Genomic DNA, 21,411 nt, shown 5'->3' with positions numbered 1-21,411 from the left:
ACAATCGACCCTCCCACCTCAGCCTCCCTAATAGCTGGGAGCCCAGGCTCACACCACCATGCCCAGCTGATTGGATCACTACATTGTTCAGGTCGCACTTTTTTTTTTGGTGACAGAGTCTTGCTTTGTCATCCTCAGTAGAGTGCCCCGGATTCATAGCTCACAGCAACCTCAAACTCTTGGGCTCAAGTGATCCTCTTGCCTCAGCCTCCCAAAAAGTTGGGAGTACAGGGGCCCACCACAACATTCAGCTATTTTTAGATTTGGGGTCTTGCTCTTGCTCAGGCTGGTCTCAAACTTGTGAGCTAAGGCAATTCATCCTCTTTGGCCTCGCAGAATGATAGGATTACAGGTCTGGGAAAGTATTTTATGAGGAGGACCCCCCCTGGGCAATTGAAGCTGGTTCAAAAATACACCAGTGGGACCTGATCAAACTAAAAAGTTTCTGCACAGCCAAGAACAGAGTAAGTAAAGCAAGCAGACAGTCCTCAGAATGGGAGAAGATATTTGCAAGTTATGTCTCTGACAAAGGTTTAATAACCAGAATCCACAGAGAACTCAAACGTATAAGCAAGAAAAGAACAAGTGATCCCATCGCAGGCTGGGCAAGGGACTTGAAGGGAAACTTCTGTGAAGAAGATAGGCGCACGGCCTACAGACATGAAAAAATGAACATCACCCTTAATCATCAAAGAAAGGCAAATCAAAAATACTTTGAGATATCATCTAACTCCAGTAAGATTAGCTCATATCACAAAATCCCAAGACCAGAGATGTTAGCGTGGATGTGGAGAAAAGGAAACACTTCTACACTGCTGGTGGGAATGCAAATTAATACATTCCTTTTGGAAAGATGTTTGAAGAACACTTAGAGATCTAAAAATAGATCTGCCATTCAATCCTGTAGTTCCTCTACTAGGTATATATGCAGAAGACCAAAAATTACATTATAACAAAGATATTTGTACCAGAATGTTTACTGCAGCCCAATTCATAATTGGTAAGTCATGGGAAAAGCCCAAGTGTCCATTGATCCACAAATGGATTACTAAATTGTGGTATATGTACACCATGGAATATTATGCAGCCTTAAAGAAAGATGGAGACTTTACCTCTTTCATGTTTACATGGATAGAGCTGGAACATATTCTTCTTAGTAAAGTTTCTCAAGAATGGAAGAAAAAATATCCAATGTACTCAGCCCTACTATGAAACTAATTTTCATATGAAAGCCATAACCCAGTTATAACCTAAGAATAGGGCGAAGGGGGAGACGGAGCAGAGGGCGGGGGGAGGATGGGCAGTGGGAGGGTAATTGGTGGGATTACACCTGCGGTGTATCTTACAAGGGTGCACGTGAAACTTAGTAAATGTAGAATATAAATGTCTTGGCACAATAACTAAGAAAATGCCAGGAAGGCTATGTCAACCAGTGGGATGAAAATATGTCAAATGATCTATGAAACCAGTGTATGGCACCCCATGATCGCACTAATGTACACAGGTATGATTTAATAATAAAAAAAATAAAATAAAGAATGCTAGGATTACAGGCATGATCCACCACACCCGACAAGATTGAACTTTAAAATTATTATGTTGCACTTAAAACTATATTTTCCATGTATTTCACAAATTTTATCTAGTCAAAATAGTTTTAAATTTCTCCTATATTTTCTTCTTGTTCTTCTTCCATTTGTTTTGGGAACTATTCTGCTCAATTTCCAAACATTTGAGAATTTTAAAATCATCTTGTCAGAAGAGTTTTGATGCTCTACATAGTAAGTTAACCATATATCAGAACTGTGACTAACATCTTTTGCTTATTTTATGTTTATTTGTTGGTTGGTTGGTAAGTATTAATAGCCTATTGACTCTGCAGTAAAATACTGTATCTACTCTCTGTGAAGCAAGTGTTGTATCTGGCAGACACTGCAAAATTCCCACTGTGCTCACATCTGTCATATTTCCATGTAACTTCAGGCATAGGAAAACATTCAAAAGCTCACAAACAATTTTCTGGAGAGATTTCTTTTTCCTATTCTGTTAACAAATATGACGGGGGGGAATTGAACACAAAAAGTTCTTATTTATCTTTGTAATTCTTTGTATAGAGAAATGTCTTGAGTATTACAATTTTTAAATTGAAACATTATTATACTTTCTGTTTTGAAGAATTGGATCACAAAAAGGGCTGATATGTGAAAGAGAGAAAGGAAATTGGAGACTAACTGCCTTCTATCCTCAGAACAAAGCTGGTTCTGAAATAAAAACAGAACACAGGTCACAAAGAGTGAAAGGGCTCACCAAAAGAAGCTCAAATGTTCTCAGCACAGTAGCTTTGTGGTTAGGACTCCAGCCACATATACCTGGGCTGGCTGGTTTGAGCCCAGCCCTGGGCCTACTAAACAACAATGACAACAACAACAACAACAACAACAAAACAGCCGGGCATTGTGCTGGGCGCCTGTAGTAACAGCTACTTGGGAGGCTGAGGCAAGAGAATCCCTTAAAGCTGAAGAGTTTGAGGTTGCTGTGAGCTGTGATGCTACAGCACTCTACTGAGGGCTACATAGTGAGACTCTGTCTCAAAAACAAAAACCAAAACAAAACAAAACTCAAATAAACAGGTTTACAGGAAAATTAAAAGTTTTTTTATGGGGCTGCTTTTTACAAATTTGCCATTCTTGAGGAGGCTCTGGATGCTTCTAGATCTTGCTGAATCCTCCTTTTTCTTTCTTTTTTGCTCTTTTTTTTTTTAGAAAATGAGTCTCTTTCTGTTGCCCAGCATAGAGTGCAGTGATATCATCCTACCTCACAGTAACCACCTCAAACTCCTGGGGTTCAAATGATCCCAGAGTAGCTGGGACTAGGGCGGCTAATTTTTTTTAATATTATTATTTGTACAGACAGTGTGTAGGGGGTGTCTCATTCTTGTTCAGGCTGGTCTCCAACTTCTGAGCTCAAGGAATCCTCCCACCTTGGCCTCCAAGAGTTTTAGGGTTACAGGTGTGAGCCACTGCACTGCCCAAATCCTCAATTCTGCACAACAAATTCCATCTTGATTTCCCTTTGAAGGAAATTATCTCGGAATAAAATCAGTCTGGATAATCTGGTGGTGTCTTCTGTTAGAAGAATGAAACATGCCATCCTGGGGCTAAAGAACTTTAGTGAAAGACCACTTTCAAGTACAACAGTGACATCTAGTGGAAGAAATACTTCAGTAATTTACCAAATAGAAGAATTAAATATTTTTCGTTTCTGTTGGTTAGAAAAAATATGCTTTAATTGCTAAAATTCTTATATTTCCTTCTTTCTATTTTTAAAGTGTTTATACTGACTTTTCTTCTTGATGATTTTTATCCATGTATTTGTTTTGAAATAAATACTGGAGAAATTTTAAAAAAGAAAAAAATACATTATTTTATTTTATGACAGAGTCTCACCCTTGGTAGAGTGCCACAGCATCATAGCTCACAGCAACCTCAAACTCTAGTGCTCAAGTGATCCCCTTGCCTCAGCCTCCCAAGTAGCTGGGACTACAGGTGCCTGCCAGAGCTGGGCTATTTTTTTTAAATTTTTTTTATCAGATCACTTGAATTTTATTTTATTTTTTATTAAATCATAACTGTGTACAGTGGTCTTTTTTTCTAGAGATGGGATCTCATTCTGGCTCAGGCTGGTGTTGAACTCATAAATTCAGGCAATCTAACTGTCAGCCTCCCCAGAGTGGTAGGAATACACATGTGAGCCACCAAAAAAATATGTTTTAAAAAGAGGTGCTTTTTTGGGGGGGTGGGGGGAGGTGGCAGCGCCTGTGGCTCAAAGGAGTAGGGCACCAGCCCCATATGCCAGAGGTGGCGGGTTCGAACCCAGCCCTGGCCAAAAACTGCAAAAAAAAAAAAAGATGTGCTTTTTAATAAATGCTTGTTTGTTTCCTAACTATAGGTCAGTGCACGGATAGAAAAAGTTTCTGGTCCAGGTGTGGTGACTCACACCTGTAATCCTAACACTCTGGGAGGCTGAGATGAGAGAATCCCTCGAGTTCAGGACTTTGAGACCAGTCTGAACAAAGTGAGAACCCATCTCTACTAAAAATATAAAAACTTGCTGGGTGTGGTGGTAGTTTAGTGGATAGGGTGCTGGCCACATACAACGAGGCTGGCGGGTTCAAACCCAGCCTGGGCTAGATAAAACAGCAACAATGACAACTGCAACAACAACAAAAAAAGTCAGGCATTGTGGCGGGTGCCTGTAGTCCCAGCTACTTGGGAGGCTGAGGTAAGGGAATCACTTAAGCCCAAGAGTTTGAGGTTGCTGAGAGTTGTGATGCCAAGCATTCTGTCTAGGAAAAAAGAGGGGAGGGAAGGGGAGAAGATGAAAAAGAAAAGAAAAAGTTTCTGACACTTATACTAACAAGGCTCTAGTGACCCATGCGACCAGGACCTTCGTCCTTATGTTCAGCAGGATATTGGGTAATATTTGGCATCCACAGAACTTATTTGGGCCAGGGAACAAGTCTGCTCCTAGCCACCTTCCTTCCCTTCAGTAAAACTCTTGATCAATTTTCATCACACTGGTCAACACAGCCTTCCTGGTTTTCTCCGAGTTATTGTGCTAAGACATCAAATGTGTCAAACGGTATATGAAGCTAGTGTATAATGCCCCATGATCATATCAATGTACACAGTTATGTCTTAATAAAAAAATAAAAAACAAAACTCTGATCAAGTTTTTTGACAGTGGCCGTGGAGACTATGGGTGGGGCTTTGACTATCCCCCTCAACAATGTTTAGAGATAATGATGACATTGTAGCTAGTGGCCTCTGAGTGGAGGTTTTTCCAAGCTTCTTGGTCCACTTTTAAAGAATCTGGGTACTTAGAATTATGTTCTCTCTCCCATTTTCATACTTCGTATGGTTGTTTTAGAACTGTCAAGGGTGGCAAAATTGTAAAACCACAATGTAAATGATATAATTAGCCAAAGTTTATGCAGAGTGGCAGAGATAGTTGACAAGCCAGTTAATGCTGGTTCTCGTCTGTGGTTATCAGCTCCTGGGTGAGCTTCTGCCTCAGGGTGTACATAGGCTTGAGTTCAGAAGGGGAGAAAGGAATTCAAGTAAAATTTCTACATAGATACATACGAGAATAAGAGGAGTTTAATTTGCTATCTCCTTAAGCTAATAAAAGAAGATTAAATAAACAAAGCCTGTTAGTAAGTTCTATGTTGTTCTTTATTCTCTTTCAAGTTCAGTCTTGCTAAGAAGTCCTAGGGAATCGCCTTGCCCTTCTCTAGCAGACATGGCTGCTTCTAATGTTTAGAAGAATCCTGAGGAGGACAGAAAGCTCCCATTTGTTCAGCGTCCACTATGAGCTAAGATTTTACACGCAGTAACTCAGACCATGCTTCTTATGCACCATCCTGATGTGTAGACATTTTTTTTTTTTTTTTTTTGTAGAGACAGAGTCTCACTTTATGGCCCTCGGTAGAGTGCCGTGGCCTCACACAGCTCACAGCAAACTCCAACTCCTGAGCTTAAGCGATTCTCTTGCCTCAGCCTCCCGAGTAGCTGGGACTACAGGCGCCCGCCACAACGCCCGGCTATTTTTTGGTTACAGTTTGGCCGGGGCCGGGCTTGAACCCGCCACCCTCAGTATATGGGGCAGGCGCCTTACCGACTGAGCCACAGGCGCCGCCCTCGTTTTTGTTTTTTAAAGACAGGGTCTTGCTTTGTTGCCCAAGCTGGAGTGCAGTTATGCAATCATAGCTTATTGCAGTCTGGAACTCCTGGGCTCAACAGTGCTCCCATCTGAGCCTCCTTAGTAGCTGGGACTACAGGTACACACTACTGTGTCCAGCTAATTAAAAAATACATTATTTTTGAAAGATGGAGACTTTTACATTTTTTGTATTTACCTGGATGGAGTTGAACATTCTCTTTCGTAAAGTATCTCAAGAATGGAAACGCAAGCGCCCTATGTAGTCATTACTAATTTGAAACTAGCAGATGAACAATGATAGGCCCACATGAGAGAAAAACACAATTAAATTCAAGTGGGGTTGAGGGAATGAGGGAGGGGACTCAGTAAGTTCCTACCTAACCGCACAATGTAGGGGTATATGGCCAGCTACAACTTGGATGCTACCTAAGAAATGCAAACAATGAAATACAACTGTATGTACGCTTTTATTAATCTGAAATTTAAAAATCTTTTTATTTTTTTTGAGGCAGAGTCTTACTCTGTTGCCCTGGGTACAGTGCTGTGGTGTCATCATAGCACACAGCAACTTCAATGTCTTGGGCTCGGGGGATCCTCTTACCTCAGCCTCCTGAGTAGCTGGGACTACAGGAACTACAGGTGCTTGCCATGACACATGAGAGATTAAGGAGCAAAAATAAGAAAATATTCTGAGAGGTGAACCGAAGGAAATTGGAGTCCAGATTCTGTGTGGGCAACGTGGCCTTTATTCCACTCAGGTGCGAGTGAGCTGAGTTCGAAAAAGAGGTCAGCATGTGGGTTAAGGTAGATGGGAATGTAAAAGTGTGGGGCTGTAGGGACTGCCACATTCATTTCTTCCTGGGCAGGATGTTCTGTTTGGGTGTTCTATTTGGGCGAGTCCTTACGTTTTGCACTCTCAACACCCAAATAGTTTTTCTACTTTTAGTGGAGCTTGGGTTCTCACTCTTGCTCAGGCTAGTCTCCAACTCCTGGACTCCAGTAATCTACCTGCCTTGGCCTCCCAGAGTGCTGGGATTGTAGGCCTGTGCCACCATGCCTGGCTGGGAGCAACAGTTTCAAGGAGGCAAGATTGGCCCAATCAGAACTCTCTGGGTGATCCTCTGAGTTTTTCTTGATTTTTCCAATGAAGTTTCTGTGAATCCCAAAGTGGAGTCCGGGCTGTGCCCCTGAAGTCGTTATGTTCCAACTTTGGCTTTAAAGCTCCAAGGTGTGAACTCCAGCTGCTGGGATTCACATGTGCAAAGCTGTGCAAGTCCATGCTGGGTACTCTGGGGTCATCTACAGAGGAGCATTACAATTAGACCCTTACTATTCCTGTCTCAGTCCTTCTTGCCTTCATCTCCTTTATTGATTGAGTTCCTTCATCTTATGGGTGAATAAAAAAGGAAAAACTAGGGTGAGGATGCTTCTTTTCATAGTTTGAGTAAATAAAGGAAGGGTAAGAATTTAAAACTAAGAGTTCAAAGGAAGTTTGTGGCCACGCTAACCCTCACTCTAGTGCAGTGGTTCTCAATCTTCCTAATGCCGCGGCCCTTTAATACAGTTCCTGTGATTATAAAAATCTCCTCTTTTCTTTTTTTGGAGACAGAGCCCCAAGCTGTCACCCTGAGTAGAGTGCCGTGGAATCACAGCTCACAGCAACCTCCAATTCCTGGGCTTAAGCAATTCTCTTGCCTCTGCCTCCCAAGTAGTTGGACTACAGGCGCCTGCCACAACGCCTGGCTATTTTCTGTTTCTAGCTGGATTCGAACCTGCCAGCTCTGGTGTATGTGGCTGGTGCCTTAGCCGCTTGAGCTACAGGCACCAAGCATCAAAAAAAAATCTCCTCTTTTCAATGTTCATTAACTTTCTTATCACCACGCCTGCTCAGAGGCTAGGACACCAGCCACATACAAAGGAGCTGGTGGGTTTGAATCCAGCCCAGGCCTGCCAAATGAAAGGAAAAGTAAGTGAAGCACCTTATTACTTAAAATATTAATAAATAAATAATTTTGGAGAGTGACTGTTCTGGTGATAAGAAAGTTGTTTGTTTGTTTTTTGAGACAGAGTCTCAAGCTGTCACCCTGGATAGAGTGCCTGGATAGAGTGCTTGGGCTTAAGCGATTCTCTAGCCTCAGCTTCCCAAGTAGCTGGAACTACAGGTGCCCACCACAATGCCCAGCTATTTTTTTGGTTGTATGTGTCATTGTTGTTTGGCAGGCCCAGGCCAGGTTCGAAGCCACCAGCCTGGGTGTGTGTGGCCAGTGCCTACCCACTGAGCGATGGGCAACGCAAGAGGAGTAATTTTAAATAAAATTTACACAAACAGGCTCAGTGCCTGTAGCTCAGTGAATAAGGGCTCCAGCTACATACCCCAAGGCTGGTGGGTTTGAGCCCAGCCAGGGCCTGCTAAACAACAATGACAACTGCAACCAAAATATAGCTGGGCATTGTGGCAGGCACCTGTGGTCCCAGCTACTTGGGAGGCTGAGGCAAGAGAATCACTTAAGCCCAAGAGTTTGAGGTTGCTGTGAACTGTGATGCCACAGCACTCTACTAGGGTGATGTAGTAAGACTCTGTCTCAAAAAAAAGGATATATTGGATATTTACCTCTACCTCCAAGATACATCAGTTTAATTGGCACTTTTGGATAACATTACTAACAACTGTTTCCGTAATTATTTTATTTTATTTTTTTTGGAGACAGAGTCTCACTATGTCACCCTCAGTAGAGGGATATGGCATCACAGCTCACAGCAACCTCAAACTCTTGGGCTTAAGTGATTCTCTTGCCTCAGCCTCCCAAGTAGCTGGGACTACGGGCGCCCACCACAATGCCTAGCTATTTTTTGTTGCAGTTGTCATTGTTGTATAGCAGGCCCCGGCTGGGCTCAAACCTACCAGCCTCAGTGTACATGGCTGGTGCCGTAACCACTGTGCTACAGGAGTCCAGCCAATATATCCTCTTTTTTGAGGAATGATCTGTAACTTGTTGTGATCAATTAATTGTAAACTCCCCAGGCCTCAGCCTGGCCAAGAGAATTGAGATGTAACAGATGTAAATATTGTGCCAGTTAGGAATGAGTTTGGTTGTCCATGGTGAAAGCTAAGTGTATGAAAGGTTGACCAGATACGTGATATTTAGAGTGTGACAGTCCTCCAACTGATCAGACACTACTTGGGGGGTAGTGTTCCCACTGTAGGAGGGTGGGCATCTAAGACCTGCTCTTAGGAGGTTGTTAGGATGGTGAGAGGACTCAAAATCATGCCTATGAAAAATACTTGAAGAAACAGATTTCTCCCCATGGCACTACAGAAGGCAAAAATAGAGCCAACTGCCTCTTTTTCTGGCTGGAACCATGGCGGCTGTTGAAGAGAAGAAAAAGAAGGTTCCTGCTGTGCCAGAAACCCTTAAAAAAAAAAGCGAAAGAATTTCGCAGAGCTGAAAATCAAGCGTCTGAGAAAGAAGTGTGCCCAAAAGATGCTTCGAAAGGCAAGGAGGAAGCTTATCTATGAAAAAGCTAAGCATTATCATAAAGAATATAGGCAGATGTACAGAACTGAGATTCGGATGGCTAGGATGGCAAGAAAAGCTGGCAACTTCTATGTACCTGCAGAACCAAAATTGGCATTTGTCATCAGGATCAGAGGTATCGATGGTGTGAGTCCAAAGGTCCGAAAAGTGTTGCAGCTTCTTCGCCTTCGCCAGATCTTCAATGGAACTTTTGTTAAGCTCGACAAGGCTTCCATTAACATGCTGAGGACTGTAGAACCATATATTGCTTGGGGGTACCCAAATCTGAAGTCAGTAAATGAGCTAATCTACAAGTGTGGTTATGGCAAAATCAATAAGAAACGAATTGCGTTGACTGATAACAGTTTGATTGCGCAGTCTCTTGGTAAATATGGCATCATCTGCATGCAGGATCTGATTCATGAGATCTATACTGTTGGAAAACGCTTCAAAGAAGCAAATAACTTCTTGTGGCCCTTTAAGTTATCATCTCCACGGGGAGGGATGAAGAAAAAAACAACCCACTTTGTACAAGGTGGAGATGCTGGTAACAGGGAAGATAAAATCAATAGGCTTATTAGAAGAATGAACTAAGGTATCTGCCCTGATTGTTTTTGTAATCTGGTCAGTTAATAAACAGTTAACTGCTTTCAAATTGAAAAAAAAAAAAAATAGAGCCAACTGATAGATACCACAGAAAGGCAGATTTTAGCTCGAATTGAGGAGTTATTCATGCTAGAACACTCCCAAAATAAAATGAGTTGTTGGAGGAAGTAGTTAAATTTCTAGTAGTAGTTAAAGTAATAGCCTTCCAACAGCTCAAGAAAAGCATAGCCCATGGAAATAGGACATAGCCAGATGTGAAATGTTTCAGGCAGCCCTATTCACTTAGGCTTGTCCTGTTCTGACTCAATTTGCAGTAGCCTCCATCCTGGAATGCTTGTTCACTGTAAAATTTGGTTCCCACTTTTTCTTAAAAAATTAAAGTGTTGGGCGGCGCCTGTGGCTCAGCGAGTAGGGCGCTGGCCCCACATGCCGAGGGTGGCGGGTTCAAACCCAGCCCCGGTCAAACTGCAACAACAAAAAAAAATAGCCGGGCGTTGTGGCGGGCGCCTATAGTCCCAGCTACTAGGGAGGCTGAGGCAAGAGAATCGCGGAAGCCCAGGAGTTAGAGGTTGCTGTGAGCCGTGTGACGCCACGGCACTCTACCCGAGGGTGGTACAGTGAGACTCTGTCTCTACAAAAAAAAAAAAAAAAAAAAAAAAAAAAAATTAAAGTGTTAGAAGAGTTAAAAGAAAAAAAAAGAAAGGCCATAATTTATTGAAGATTTACAATGTACCAATTACTATTCTAAATAGTTTACATGAATTAACAGATTGTATCCTCCAAAATCATCCTAGAAAAGAAGGGGGGTGCCAATAGCTCAGTGGCTAGGGCACTGGCCACATACACCGAGGCTGGTGGGTTCAAACCCAGCCTGGGCCAGCTAAAAAACCAACAGTGAAAATTGCTACAACAACAACAAAAAAAAATAGCCAAGCATTGCGGCAGATACTTGTAGTCCCAGCTACTTGGGAGGCTGAGGCAAGAGAATCACTTATGCCCAAGAGTTTGATGTGATTGTGAGTTGTGACACCATAGTACTCTACTCAGGGCAACAGCTTGAGACTCTGTCTCAAAAAAAGAAAAAAAAAAAGAAAATCCTAGAAGGAAGTATTATTATCCTCAGTTTAACTATAAGGAAACTGGGCATGTTTCTCACCTTTTGGCTACGATCAAGTGAAGATAAGGAAACTGGGTCTGGGTGCAGTGGCTCAGGCCTGTAATCCCAGTACTTTGGGAGGTCAAGGCAGGAAGACCACTTGAGGCCAGGAGTTCTAGACCAGCCTGAGCAACAAAGCAAGACTCCAGCTCTATACAAAAAGAAAAAAGAGAAAAAAGGGGAAACTGAATTTATTTGCCCAAGGCCAGGCAGCTAGAAAATGGCAAATTTGAATCCACAGAGTCTGACTCCAAAGCTTGAGTTCTATCTATCATTTATTTATTTCTGTGACACAAGGTCTAGCTTTATTGCCCAGCTTGCAGTGAGCTGTGGTCTGGCTTGACAGATAGGTCTCATGCCAGACCACAGCTCACTGTAACCTCCAACTTCCACACTCAAGCAATCTTCCTGCCTCACCTTCCCAAGTAGCTGGGAGGTACAAGACACCACTCCCAGGTAATTTTTTATTTTTATTTTTTAGAGACCGGTGTCTTCTTTTTTTGTCTTAGGCTGATGTTGAGCTCCTGGCTTCAAATGATCTTCCTGCCCTGGCCTCCCAAAGTGCTAGGTTTACAGATATCAGCTGCCATGCTCAGTGTATTTTTAATTTTTATTTTTGTTTCTATTTGTTTGTTTGTGGAGATGGGATCTCCATCTGTTGTCTAAGCTAAAGTACAGTGGCATCATCATAGCTCACAGCAACCTCAAACTCCTGGGCTCAAGCGATCCCCCTATCTCAGCCTCCTGAGTAGCTGGAACTACAGGTACACCTTACCACATCTGCTAAGTAGTTCTACTTTTTGTAGGTATGCGGTCCTCCTTGTGTTGCTTAGGCTGGTCTTAAACTCCCAGCCTCAAGTTATCCTCCTGCATCAGCCTCCCAGGTAGCTGGAATTACAGGTGCTTGGGCCACCATTCCTAGTCCAAATCCTATTCAAGTAAAGGCTTGTAGACTAATGATAGGGGTGGGGTGGGGTGAAAGGTGTGCTGGGAGATCAGTTCTGGCTAGGATGAAATTTACATGAGACTAATAGCTACATTTGTTGGACATTTATTGTGTGTCAGGCATTGGACTAAGGATCTCACATACATTAAGAGATAATACAGTAAAGCACCTGTCTGAGGGTTGAGTACATTATAATACTCAATTTACTACTCACTGGTAAGTTACTACTGTGATCACTTCTAATCCTCTCTACAACTATATTAGATGGGTTTTAGTGTATCCACTTTGTTAATGGAGAAGTGAAGTCTTGAGAGATTAAGTAAATCACCCAAGGTGAAACAGCCAGTTATTCCTGCAGCCAGCAAATGAACTCAAATCCATCTGCCTGAACCTATAACCCTATCCTATGCACTTTACCCTGCTTCCCCTCGAGCACCCACTGTTCCAACGTGGAAGTTTTGTGGTTCTCTGAAACCAGACAGAAAATGATAACTTTAACTTGAAAAAAGAAGTCTACACAAACTTAGATAAATATTACAAATTAGTACAACATTTAGCTATTTGAAGTTAAATCATAAATAGTAGGACAAATGTATATCACAAGTACAAGGAAATTGCATCGGTTTTGTCTTTTAATTTTCAAACCCTCTTATTTATCAGCTACAAATAGTCTTCCTGGTTCTTCTCTTTCCAGGTGCCAATAAATGAAGAGAAACTCAGTGTCAGAACAGTGATTATGAAAGTTAAATAGCCCCGAAGGATCAGAAGTGAATAAAAAAGGCTTAGGGGCTACGACTTAAAAGCCTTTGAAGAAAAAAGGACTTGACACCATAATTGCAGTCTCCTGCAGAGGGTTGAACTGTAATTGTGTTCTCTGCCTTAAGTGAGCAGCTGGAAAAGGCTGCTTGGCCTGTTAGATGTACAGAGAAAAGTCCAGCACTGGTCTACGTAGATATACATGGAAACCGGCCAACAGGCTGGGCACAAATGGTGAAGAAGTCACCAAGACAAATCAAAACCCAAAGCCTCTGCTACAAGTGCATGAGTACAATTGTGGCCTTCAAGGTGAAGAAACCCCAAGTCAAAAATCTGGCCCATATTGTCCCAATATCTTCATATTATGCATATTTTCAGGCTTGTCAGAAGTCCCCATTTATAGCATGTTCTTCCTATATACAAAGCTCCTTTAGGCTGTGGCTCATGCCTATAATCCTAACACTCTGGGAAGCATAGGATGCCTTGAGCTCAGGAGTTCAAGACCAGACTGAGCAATGGGCTAGCCGGGTGTTATGGCAGGCGCTTGGCGTCCCAGCTACTCAGGAGACTGAGGCAGGAGGATCACTTCAGCCCAGGAGTTTGAGGTTGCTGTGAGCTAGTCTGATGCCATGGCACTCTAGCTTGGGCAACAGAGTCAGACTATCTCAAAAATAAATAAATAAAACAAAAATTCAGATAGAACCAGAGAAACAAACCCATGGGGCCTTAGCAGAGCCTTTAGAAATGATTCCATAAGGACCTTTCATAAATAGAACACATAGAATTCCCACAACAAATAACTCGGAGGATGAACTCCGTCAAAAACAGGAAAGGAAGCAGAAAAGTCAAAAGTCAACAAAAGTCAAAAGAGCCAACCATAAATGTAACAAAAGACCAGACACTGAAGGAGACCAATAATATGAAAGTGTATTTAGGAAACAGTAGGGACTCTGAGGAGGGGGCTGGAAAGAACATTATAGAAAAGAACAGAGAGAGAATGAGAGATGTGATTTAAAAAAAAAACCAGAAGGTAGTGCAAAAAGGAAAAAGAATACTATGTGAAAGAAAATTTAAGGAATATAAAAACCAGAATGCCTCTAGTAAAAACTTCTAGAGGAGATGAAGAGAGAATGGAAGATAAATATTCAGAGACAAATAATAATGGAGAATTTTCCCAGACATGAATCCTATGATTAAAAATTCTAGTTACTCTTAATTAGGATACATACAAGCAAAATAACACTTACACGCACTGAAGTTAAACAGTAGAAATCAAAGACAACTAGCAAATATCCAAAAGTACTGAAGAGATGGAAGGGTAGGAACTGGGGAACAGATTAGGGTCAGGTTCGGACTGTCCCGGATTTCTCTTCAGTAGGCTTGTCATTAGCACTTTACCAGATCTGAAATCTGGACATCGAAGCTCAGTGAAGTTAGGGGTATTTCTTCTCAATAGCTACAGTGCTCAGACACAGGCAGCAGGGATAGCTCTTCCATTATTTCTGCTACCAGGTTTCCAGACAGGAGGAGAGTTTGAAGAAGACCCAGTGAAAATGAAGCTTCCATTAGGGAGAAAACAAGTAGCATAAAAGTTATTATATCCTCATGTTGCTCTTTGAAAAATTGTGGACATTCTTTCTGCACAGAGCCAGAGCCAGCCTCTCGTGACAAACTCTGTTCAGTAGAACTACGTGATCCCTTTACTGACCTTCCGTTTGTCAGCCTGTCTCTTACTTCTATTCTCCCTCATCACCCATTGCTTAGAAACTATTTTTTCTTTTTTTGAGACAGAGTCTCACTCTGTGCACTGGATAGAGTGTCGAGGCATCCTAGCTCACAGCAACCTCAAACTCCTAGGCCCAAGCAATCCTCCTGTCTCAGTCTCCCAAATAGCTAAGAGTTCAAGCAACTGCCACAATGCCCTTCTAGTTTTTTGATTTTTAGTAGCGACGGGGTCTTGCTCTTGCTCAGACTGGTCTGGAACTCCTGAGAGCGAACAATCCACCTGTGTTGGCCTCCCAACGTGCTGGGACTACAGGTGCAGCCATCACCTCCTGCCAGCTTAGAAACTATTTATTCTATACCTTAGAACACTCGTGTGCTATGAGAGGATCTTAGATCTGCTGTGAAATTTTTAAAAATCATTGATTAAGTTGTTTTACTTTTTACTTTTTTTATTTTCACATATACATGTGTTCACTAGGCTCCCACTTTTTGCCTTCACAAAATTACAAAGGCTTAAAATGTAACAACAATAACAATGTTTAAGGTAGGGAACAGAAACAAAAACCTTGCAAAGAACGAACGAAATCAAACACATTCAGAAAAGAAATCAGACAATTGCTGCAACAAAGTATTAAGCAATAATAATAATAGTAATGCAAAGAAAGTAACATTCACATTGTCAAATAAGAGTATGTCTATTATAGACTGCTTTGACTCTGAGGTTCAGTATGGAGTCAGATTAACCTCTTCTTATTATTTTTTTCCCCAAAGTATCAAAGAAGAGAAAACTAATATTTATAAACAAAAATAAAAGATAATTTTTGAAAACAGATCATGCCAAATCTTATAGACAATAGAAAAAGAGAAATACTTCAAAATAATTCTACTTAATCTGGATACACCTGATGGTTAAGTTATTACCAAAAGAAGTTCAAGGCACAGTAAGTATATTCCTTTTTCTTTTTTTTTGATCAACATAATTTAAGTGTGCTATGGAAGTTTAACTACAGGTTTGAGTGTGCTGTGAGATTTAAAAAAAAAAAAGGTTGAAAAACATTGCTTTACATTTTTTTTTTTTTTTAGTTTCCTTCAGATTTTGCCACAAGATGGAAACAGCTACTGAAGGAGGAGAGTTAACAGCAGCCAGAAATGTACCTGGAGAGGTTAAGTTTGAACAATGCTACAAACGCAGATATACAAAAATAGAGTATCCCTTATTTTCCACAACTGACTGAAACCTCTCTTGAGCACTGGATCTACAGATGGAAGGTGGGAACATAAGCCTGCCATTTTAAGGTATCTCCATTTCTCCTGTTTCTTTCTTTCTTTTCTTCGCTTTCTGAAATTGAGATAGGGTCTCTCACTCTGTTGCTCCTGCTGTAGTGACATGGTGTTATCATAGCTCACTGCGACCTTGACCTCCTGGGCTCAAGGCAGCCTCCTGCCTCAGTCTCCCAAGTAGCTAGGACTACAGGCGTTCTCCACTGTGCCTGACTAATTTTCTTGTTTTTTGTAGAGACAAAACTTCTCTGTCTTCCTCAGGGTCGTCTCAGACTTCTGGCCTCTGCCCCCCAAAATGCTAGGATTACAGACAAAAGACACTACTTTCTGCATGTTTCAACACTGCATTCCAGGTAAGTGTATTTGGGAAGTCTTCCAGAATCCACTCCTAGCTCGGTGCCTGTAGTTCAGTGGTTAGGGCGCCAGCCACATACACCTGGGCTGGTGGGTTCAAACCCGGCCCAGGCGTGGTAAACAACAATGACAAGTACCAAAAAAAAAAAAAAAATAGCCGGGCGTTGTGACAGGCGCCTGTAGTCCCAACTACTTGGGAGGCTGAGGCCAGAGAATTGCTTAAGCCCAAGAATTAGAGGTTGCTGTGAGCTGTGACTCCACAGCACTCTACCGAGGATGGCACAATAAGACTCTGTCTCAAAAAAAAAAAAAAAAAAAAAACCCAAACCAGAATCCACTCCTGAATTTTCAGTCATTAGCTTTACCACACATTTTTTATCTCCACATTCATTTCTTTTTTTCCTTTATTTTAAAATTTTAAGGGGATGCAAATTTTTTTTCATGGATACCTTGTATAATGCTTAAGTCAGAGCTTTTAGTGTGCCCATCACCAGAACGATGTTCATTGTACTGATAGGTAAGATTTTATTCCTCATCCCCACCCCACTCTCGGTTTCCAGGGTCCTTTACAGCTCTTTGTGCTTGTGTGTGCCCATCTGTTAGCTCCCAATTATAAGTAACAACATATCTGCACTCATTTCTTCTATTCCCAATCTTACTGTCCTTGGGAGGGTTCCTTATTCTAGGTCCTATTTCTCACAACTCAAGTACAAGATGGGGAATAGGAAGACTTCGGACATGCAAAGACTCAAAAGACAAACAAAATGGGTGGCACCTGTGGCTCAAAGGGGTAGGGCGCCGGCCCCATATACCGAGGGTGGCGAGTTCAAACCCAGCCCCGGCCAAACTGCAACAACAAAAAAATAGCCGGGCGTTGTGGCGGGCGCCTGTAGTCCCAGCTACTCGGGAGGCTGAGGCAAGAGAATCGCTTAAGCCCAGGAGTTGGAGGTTGCTGCAAGCTGTGTGACGCCACGGCACTCTACCGCGGGCGGTACAGTGAGACTCTGTCTCTACAAAAAAAAAAAACTATAATGTAAGCTTATTTTGGTAATTCAAATAACCATGAATACTAGATCATTTAAACTGGTAATTAAATACTAGATCATTTAAAAACTACAATGTAAGCATACAACATAGCTACATAGCTACTTGCTGAGGTGTTATAACAGGCCCTATTTTTATAGAATCCTAAAAGTCCCATGAAAATAAGAGAAACATCAGCTAGTGAGCAAATACCATGCCAAACACAGTTCACTGACAATCTTAGATTATGAACTATTTAGATTAAACGAAAAATTTCAGATATTGATTTATTGTGCAAACAGGCAGCATTGCTTCACAAATAGGAAAAGACTTCCAGATGACGCTTCCCTCCTAATCCTGTCATCCTCACTATGCACATTACATATTTTCCATGTTATTTTAAGAGAGATGCACTACACAGAGTATCTAGGGGGATAAAGTTTTATCTACACTGAAATCAAAAGTGGGATAGGTAAGGTTATCAGAAAGGAGTTTTGGCATTAATGTGTATTTGTCGATCTAAGAAGATTTTGTTCAGTAAAGGGGGAAAATAGAGGATGTCTGCTTCCTTAGAATCGCCATAATCATGCACTTTATTTTTTTTTCCTTACTGTCACTGAAGACGGAACACACTTTATTCTTAAATTAAGGGACTGATTTACAGCATAAGTAAATCTTTTAACAATGTAAAAGACAAATAAAGCAATCCCAGAAATCTAAGAATAAACAGTTCTTCTATACAAAAGACATTTAGTTTAGTTTTTTTTTTTTTTTTTTTGCCTTTTCTTGCAAATAGACACAAGACCAGTGCAGAAAGATAATTAGTTTTAAACCTAAGTAACATTTATGGACCATGGAGAACTCAAAATTGGAGGGCCAAAAGAAGTAGGCAAAATAAAAATAACTACCATTAAAAACTCTTTCCTGGCTAGGCACCTGTAGCTCAAGCAGCTAGGGCACCAGCCACATACAATGGAGCTTGTGGGTTCAAATCCAGCCGGGGCCTGCCAAACAATGACAATTTCAACTTAAAAAAATAGCTGGGTGTTGTGGTGGTGGATGTCTGCAGTCCCAGCTACTTGGGAGGCTGAGGCAAGAGAATTGCTTAAGCTCAAGAGTTTGAGGTTGCTCTGAGCTGTGATATCACAGCACTCTACTGAGGGTGACAGCTTGAAGCTCTGTATCCAAAAAACAAACAAACAAAACTCTTTTTTGATGGTCAGGCTGACCCTGCTGTCCTATTTGCCACTTTTATAAACCCACCAGTCTGATTAAGGACCCTATCTTTAAGAAAAACTTTTAAACCATGCATTTTTTAGAGTTATTGCAACAATAACACTGTTGTAGCCTAACAATTGATACTTGCAGATCAATGGTCCAGAATATTATTAAACCTTCTATCAGCAAAACAGCAACAACATCTCTTGAGACCATGCTCCATTAACTTCCATTAAGGGTAGATTTCAGCTGAAAATTCTTTACTTCGCTATTTGGAACTAGCACGTTTGTTTTGAAATTATACTAAGGTTTTATAAACAGTCTCAGTGAATCTCATGACTTTATCTAATACCTATGTCTGAAATAGAATAAGTTTTAGGGAAAACAACATGTTAACTATAAAACTGGGTCATAGTTTCCTAACAATCAGTTACAAGGAAAATACACTTCCACTGCGCAACACAAGAATTAAAGCAGTTAATTTATTTTTTAGAGACAGAGTCTCACTATTTCACCCTCGGTAGAGTGCCAAGGAGTCACAGCTCACAGCAACCTCTAACTCTTGAGCGCAAGCGAGCCTCTTGCCTCAGCCTGCCCAGTAGCTGGGACTACAGGGGCCCGCGACAACTCCCGGCTATTTTTTTTGTTGCAGTTTGGCCGGGGCAGGTTTGAACTTACCCACTGAGCCCAGTAATTAAGGCAGTTTAAAAACTCAAAGTCCAACCATAATGTATTACTCCATTAAAGGTGTTCCCTTTGGGTTCTAAGAAGGGCTCTGGTATCACAACAGAAATTATTCGAATCTCTAGGCTTCACTTATTACTTAATTTTTTTAAACCCAGAAAGGCCTGTTTGAGGAAACTGACAGACGGTAGAAAGACAGATTTTGGAGGGGACTGGCCAAATTTAAAATAACTGTACAGAGCAAAGAGAACTCCAAGCTTTTAATTGCCCCAAGCTGAGCGGGGAAAGGGGAGGGATTCTTACCTGCCAGCAGCCATAGGTGAGGAGGACCATGGAAATGGGGATGGCGGTGCCGGACATGGCATGCGTGGAGGGCATGCTGTACTCGGAGTTGTAGAAGACCTCCAACTTCACCACGGGCGGCGAGGCGGCGGGGCCAGCGGATGACGTGCTTGGTGCACTGGCCCAGGTACATGACCAGCACCCAGATGACCACGAGCCTCTGGCCCACCAGGGGGTCCAGGTTCCAGATCCAGAAGGGGAAGAACATGATGTAAAAGAGTTCGTTGCCCAACTCTGTGCCGAAGCAGAACAGGTAGTAGAGTGGCCCTTGCTCACGCAGGCCAGCTCGCCCTCCTCGCCCGTCAGCGAGTTGCCCGCGGGCCGTGGCGAGGCCCGGCCCAGCTGGGCGGCCAGCCCGTTCCGCACGCCGTTGGGGGCCCGGCTTGGCGGGACACTGATTGCGGTCCTCCCGGGCGGCCGCGCGTCCCCGGGGGCCCTCGCCTGCCGCTCTCGCCGCCAGGGGTCTCCGGCTAGGGGCGCCTCCGCCTCCTCATCCTCCCTCAGGTCGGCGGAGCGCTTGGCAGCGCTTCCATCCCGCACAGCCGCTGGAAACGGGCCACTTTCTGCGGCTCCTGCAGCCAGCCGGCCAGTCGGGCCAGGCGCTGCCTCAGCGACATGATAACGGACCCGCCGGGAAGGCAGGCTGGCCCCCCGCGAAGCCCCGAACCGTCCCCGCGCGCCCGGTCAGCAGCAGCGGCAGCTGCGCTTCCTTCTAACCGCGGGACTCTGACGGGTGAAGGCCTGTGGCGCCACAGGCCGCAGAGACCGCTGCGCCCCCGCCCTGCGCGCCCCTCCCTTGCCGCGCGCGCTCCGCCTCCTCCCACGGCCTCCACGCGCCCGCGCGGGCCGTGTCCCGCCCCCCGCAGCTCTTATAAGGGCCGCGCAGTGCTTTGCTACCCCTGGCGCATCCCGCTGCTTCTCGGTAAGGCCAGCGGGCTGTCGTACAAGGTTCTCCGGAATACCCGCCACCTGGCTGTGCTCGGCTGGCAGGCCGTAATGTGTTCCTCCTCCTCCATCTTCGGCATGGGTCTCCGCAGACTAGTGTTGCCGGATTCCCGCTATGAAACATAGACTTGGAGAGGCTGCGATCTTGGTGCATGCTTTGGAGAGGCCAGTGACCCAGCAGCCGGACTTCCTGCTGGCACAGAATCAAATGGCTAATGATGAATGCAGGCGAAGTAACCACCACGCGCAGGAATCGCTTGACACAAGTAATTAACAGCTAATTACAGAGCTGTAGCGGACGACTGATGTCTCGAAAGCTATGTGTAAAGACTAGATGTAGACCCCAAGACAGGACCAGGAACTATAATCAGTAAAATTAACAACTGTGGTCTACAAAAGAAAATCCAATCACCTACAGCTTCAAAATATTGTCATTGGTCAGATATTTTGACAAAGGTTAAGAGAGCACAGGTGTTCTTGCCTTACGTGTAAAAATTCCTTGTAGGGAAGTCTGTCGCTAGAGAGTTTGCACAGAGGAAATGTGGTTCGTGGCTGAATGCCTTGTGTAAATTTTTGAGTTGTATGTATATATAGAGTGACTTAAAATGTCCTTGACTCACAACTTACAAACTCTTTCTTGAGGAAACAGTTTATAAAAGATCTCTGAACCCTAATTCCAGGAAGTTGTTTCAGGTAAGGAGGATGCCCATAATTAAAGAATTTGAATTACTTACAAGAAACAGGCTGGAAAGTTCCCATGCACTTAAGTCATTAGAAACATTTTTATTTCCCAGGCAGGGTTATTGTCCTCCTCCCTCTCCACTTGCTAAACTGTGGCCATAGAGAGGGGAATAAATCATCCACACCCTCACAGTATAAAGAAGAGACAGAGGACCATCTCTAGAGTATAAAGCAGATGGCAAGTGTAAAATCAATAAATAAACAACATGCCCTGGAAAGGAGAAGGAACAAGTTTGGGAACAGCAAGAAAGGTGTTAAAAGATCCTGTTTAGCTGGATTTTTTTTTGGCCGGGGATGGGTTTGAACCTGCCACCTCTGGCATATGGGACCGGCGCCCTACTCCTTGAGCCACAGGCACCGCCCTAGCTGGATTTTAATTAAAGAACAAGTTACGAATA

General features: G+C 43.0%; 1 pseudogene; it reads left to right on the top strand.

The window, feature by feature from the left end:
* Nucleotides 1–9,081: 9,081 nt before the first annotated feature.
* The window catches only part of LOC128573691 (60S ribosomal protein L7-like), a 350,760-nt pseudogene continuing 338,430 nt past the window's right edge, over nt 9,082–21,411 (top strand).

The sequence above is a fragment of the Nycticebus coucang genome, chromosome 21 (assembly GCF_027406575.1).
Source record: "Nycticebus coucang isolate mNycCou1 chromosome 21, mNycCou1.pri, whole genome shotgun sequence".
NCBI classification, from domain to species: domain Eukaryota; kingdom Metazoa; phylum Chordata; class Mammalia; order Primates; family Lorisidae; genus Nycticebus; species Nycticebus coucang.
Note: the sequence above shows the minus strand (reverse complement) of the source record. Positions and strands in the feature narration are given on the sequence as shown.